Raw genomic sequence first — 5,412 nt, 5'->3', positions numbered from 1 at the left:
TGTTATAGAGAATATTAAATAACACTCTAAGACCAGAACAAAATCAGTGAATTATAAACTATTATTTACAATCTGTTTTTTAATCCTAAATTAAAATAACATGGTTTAAAAAACACATACACACATAAAATGAAAACAAAGAAAACCAGCATAGCTCCTGGCTTCAACTAGCTTGTAGACCCTCAGACAAAGTAGCTAACATGTTCTTAGGCAGCTCTTTTCCCAGGCACACAGTGCCAATATCTGATCAAGCTCACATTCTAACCAATTGGCATGGAATGCAATGAATGCAATGAATCAATGGAATTATATCCAATTCCCATTTTGAAAATTTAAGCTGTAAGAGAAATGCCATGTTTGAATAGCAACCATAACTTTACCAGATTTCTAAGTGCTTTCAAACATGTCACTTGGTGGATCCCCACTCACACTGCCTGCCTGTGGTAGGTAGACTTCTGAGATGGGCCCCCAATGATCCCTGCCTAGTGATATTCACGTCTTCTGTAATCCCCTCCTCGTGAATGCAGACTGGACCTGGGGACTTGACTCTAGCTAATAAAATAGGGCAAAGCAGTAGGATATCACTTCTGTGATTAGATTACAAAAGATCGTGACTTTTGTTTTATTGGTAGACTCTCTCATTGGCTTTAAAGCTAGCTGCCATGTTAGACAGGCCACATGGCAAAGGAAGGAGGGCAGCTTTGACCAATAGCCAGTGAGGAGCTGAGGTCCTCAGTCCAGTAACTAGAGAAGATCCGAATTCTTCCAACAATCATGTAAATGAACTTGGAAATAAATCTTTCCCCAGCTGAGCCTTCAGATTGCCTTGGTTGCAGCCAGTGAGAGACCCTGATGCAGAAGACTCAGATAACAATCTCTGGATTCCAGTGGAAAATTTTATTATAAACGTGTATTGTTCTAAGCTACCAAGTATTGGTTGGAGTAATTTGTTATATGGAGTAGGGAAGGAAAAACTTAACTTTCTTCCACTTCATTCCTAAGTTTTCCAGCTGAGACTCTGGAAATGAGACTGACAAAAACAGATTAACAAGAGAAAAACAAACAGAAGTTTATTAACATGTGCACTGAACTTGTGCACTAGAGCACTCAGTGATGGGCAATTCAAAGGGTGGTTAGAATTTGGGCTTATATAGAATCTTTTTTTTTGAGAAATGACAAGACAAAGGAAAAGGACTTTGAGCTTCCAAGGCTGGCACATTGTGGGCAGGCAAATAATGATAGATAAGGGCAAAGTGGTAAGGTTTTTTTATGTAGATTTCTCTGGTGCCTGATAACAATCTAGAGTTATTTATCTCTGTTGATTGATTTGTTCTTTCTAGTAGAGCTGGAGGAAGGGGGACACCTTTATACATTTACTTCCTTCTTTAAGGCAAATAGGGAGAGGACAGAGAGCTTTTCTTGTATCTGCTTCTTCTCACTTGCCTTCAGCTCAAAGTAATCCTTATGCTAAAGTGAAATATTTTGGGGTGGCATATTCTGCTACCCTTCACCAGCAACAGATAACTAATGTGATAACTAATGTGTACTCTGTGATATAGTAGGAGTTGTTTATATCTCCACTTTACAACCTGACAAATATGGCTCAGAGACATTAGATAACTAGTGTTCTGCAGTGAGAAGCTGCCACCAGAATGATTGATTCTCAGCCAAGTAGAGTGGCATTGGTCCCTCACACTAGTGATCTTGCACACAAATGTGGCACATATGGACTGTGTGACAATGTCAATCTCTCTTGTTACTTTTCTTTCCTCTTTATCCACTAGTGCCCATTACTTTAGTCACTACATTACATAATCATTACATTATTAATCTACAATTGCGAGGAATATTGGAAGATTCTGGGATGCTGTATTTGGATCAAGTTCACCTCGTTGTGTTTGGTGATAGCTATGCACCATATATTTGTGCTCTTGTGTAACAGTGTGGGAAATGAGGGTGTTGAGACCATAGATTCTGGAATCAGGCATGCTTAGATTCAAATATATGCCATTTTATGGATATTTGTAATGTTACCAAATGCCTCTGTACATCAGTTTCTACATCTAAGAAACAGAAATAATAAAAATGGAGATTTTTACCTGGAAGTGTTATGAAGATTCCATCAGGTAACACATAAAGCCCTGATACATAAATATCAAATGTCAGTTTCTCCTTGAGCCTGTCTGCCCTTCATGTGGCCAAAGATGTCCATGCATCTTGTTATTCTGAGAAGCACTTGTCTATTGGAAAAGCCTGAGTATTTTAGAAGTTATAATTTTTAAAATTTTAACTTATGAGGCCCCTGGGTGGCTCAGCCAGTTAAGTGCCTTCCTTTGACTCGGGTCATGATCCCAGGGTCCTGCTCAGTGGAGAGCCTGCTTCTCCCTCTCCTCCCCTCATGCTCTCATGCTATCTCTGTCTCACTTTCTCTCAAATAAATAAATAAATAAAATCATTAAAAAGTTTTTAAACTTATAGCCCTCCTAAATTTATCTTTATTCCCAAATAACACTTTCTCAAAGCAATTGAAACTGAATGAATATCTGATGGGCCAAATGCCTCTAGTATTTAAGGACTGCACTATCATAAATCATATGGACACTGAAGATCTTGCTGTAAATAAGAGTAGAGAATGCACAGACTAAGAATGTGGGCTCTGAAGTCAGTCTTCCTGGATCGGATTCTCTGCCAAATACTAGCTTGGTGACGTTGAGCTTTGCCATTTGACAAATGAATAATATAAGGGTACTTATTCATAGGGGAGTGTAGTGAGGATTGAATGAATTCAACTTTGTTATGTGCTGTTAAAAAGAAAGTTTAAATGATCTTATTAACTTTATTCAACATTTCATGAATTGGGCAGCATCCAATCCAGCAGATAGAAAGGTGCTAAAGAGCTATACAAAATAAAATAATTTTATAAGCAGAAGGGTTGGAACAGGAAGCCATACTAGGCCATAAAGTGGATAGTTAATGAAAGGTTATCTCCCTTTAGCGGATGGCCAGGAGTCTATCAGGCAGATTACCTAATAAATGCTGACCCGACAATTCCTAATGGACTGGTTTAAGATTCCATTTCTCAGACACCTAAAACTCTGATTCAGTTTCAGTTTGGTGATGTGTTGCTTAGCATAAGCAACTCCATTTTAGGTCTGTTGTTTTATTTTTAAAGGTGTGCAGTACATGATCTTCAGCAGAAGAGTCGAAAAGCACACTTGTGAAGAGAAGTTTTGTTTTATAAGGTTTATTTGGGCTGTATACTTGGCATTTTGCCTGGAGGTAAATGATGTTTTTTTCTAGGCAGACTTTAATGGGTCTTGTTCAAAGCAAGAGACTAATTAGACATGAAGCCGCTTATGAAATCATACCTTATTTTGAATAGATTTAAAAATTGAATTATTGAGTTGTTCAAAACCCTGGCCTGTGAACTTCTAACCCCTATATAACCAATGAAACTGTCCAAAGACAAGATTTTAAAATTTAATTTGTCAAAGGTAGTTCTTTTTCAGTTTTCTTTGCTTTCTAAGAGGCAAGGGTAGACTCTGGTCAGAGTATTTCTTTTATCATGGCAAGGAAATGTTGAGTTACTCCTGTTGATCTCACTAACCCGACTGTAGCTCTCTAAGGAATCCGGTAGCTTTTCCTGAGAACACAGAGCCTGCCCGGCAGGGAGAGTAAAAAGTACGTCTGTCGCTCAGCCTCCTTTGTCAACAGCCAGCCTCTGGCCTTGGGAACCAAGTGGCAGCAGTTTGCAAATGTATATGCTTGGCGGAAGCCTGCGGATCCCTTTGTCCTTGAACCACGGGTGGCCTAATAGAGAAGCCAGAGTGTGTCATCCCTGACTACCCTAGTTTCCAGGAAGGAACACGATGGGTAACTTTTCCAATGATATCTAATGTGAACATTGAGAATTTAACCCATTCTCATTCTAGGTACAAGTCACTAGTTCTAAGTGCTCTCCTACAAACCTACTGCTCAAACAGCCAGGTGGAAACAGATTTTTTTTAGTTGAAGTGTAATTGGCATATGATATTATCTTAGTTTCAGGTGTAAAACATGATACATTTATATACATTTGGAAGTGATCATCCAACTACCATCTGTCACCATACAAAGTGGCTACAATACTATTGACTATATTCTCTATTATATTATATCTCTGCGGCATTTGTTTTCTAACTGGAAGTTTATACCTTTGAATCTCCTTTCCCAATTTTGCTCATTTCCCCATCCTATTCCCCTCTGGCAACTCCCAGATTGTTTTTGGTATCTTTGAGTCAGTTCCTATTTTGTTTTTTGGATTCCACATATAAGTAAAATCATATAGTACTTGCCTTTCTCTGACTTATTCCACTTAGTAGGAAGGTCCATCCTACTAGGTCCATCCATGTTGTTGCAACTGGTAAGATTTCTTTCTTTTTTATGGCTGAGCAATACTGTGTGCATGTGTTTATGTGTGTATATTTGTATGTGTGCCAAACATCTTCTTTAACCATTCATCTATTTTTTTTTTTTTTTTTACACAGATCCTGATGCAGGTTTATTTGTACAAATAGCACAGGAGGACACCAGGCCCATGCAGACAGAAGCCCAGGGGTCATACCAGTCCTTCCGTCCTCACACTGGCAGACAGAAGCCTCTACACTGGAGCCTTTGTGGGGGCCTGAGCATCTTTGGGAGCCTGCGCTGCAGGAGTAGAAGCAGGAGCCAGAGCTGGGGTCGCAGCTGCAGCCTGGTCCTTGGTTTGAGCCTTGGCCTTGGCCTTTGGCTGGCAGAGCCTGAGACCTTTGGCAATGCGGGCACGAGCACGTTTCCTGAGCTTGGGGTGAGCGATGTAGGCAAGTCGATTGAGCTTGCGGCTGCCGCCCTTTGGGATCTTGGGCTTAACCTCCTTGGGCTTGATAAGGGCCTTGATAGCCTCAGCACGTGCAGTCATGGCCTTGGCATTGTTGGCCTGTATCTTCTTCAGGCCCTTCTTGTTGTGCTTCTTGGCAAAGTGCATGTTCCTCAGGAACTTGGGGTCTACCCCCTTAAGAGATTCATATCTTTGTGACCGGGGTTTCTTGATGCCATTTCTGTGCCATTTTCGTGACTGGTTGTGCATGGTGTGGTTCTTGGACTTGGCCATGTCTGCACCAAAGCCCGCAGCTCCCCCATCCATTCATCTATTAATGGACAGTTAGGTTGCGTCCAAAGCTTGGCTATTATAAATCACGCTGCAATGAACATAGGGGTGTATATATCCTTTTGAATTAGAGTTTTCATTTTCTTCAGGTAAATACTCAGAAGTGGAATTGCTGAATCATATGGTAGTTCTGTTTTTAATTTTTTGAGGAACCTTCATACTGTTTTCCACAGGGGCTGCAGTAGTTTGCATTCCCACCAACAGTGCACGAGGGCTCCCTTTTCTCC

General features: G+C 40.4%; 1 pseudogene; it reads right to left on the bottom strand.

Annotated features, from left to right (window-relative positions):
- Nucleotides 1–4,639: 4,639 nt before the first annotated feature.
- On the bottom strand, nucleotides 4,640–5,148 carry LOC112919423 (large ribosomal subunit protein eL29 pseudogene; annotated as a pseudogene).
- Nucleotides 5,149–5,412: the final 264 nt, after the last annotated feature.

This window comes from Vulpes vulpes, chromosome 1 (genome assembly GCF_048418805.1).
Source record: "Vulpes vulpes isolate BD-2025 chromosome 1, VulVul3, whole genome shotgun sequence".
NCBI lineage: Eukaryota > Metazoa > Chordata > Mammalia > Carnivora > Canidae > Vulpes > Vulpes vulpes.
The sequence above is the reverse complement of the archived record's forward strand: the minus strand, read 5'-3'. Positions and strand labels throughout refer to the sequence as shown.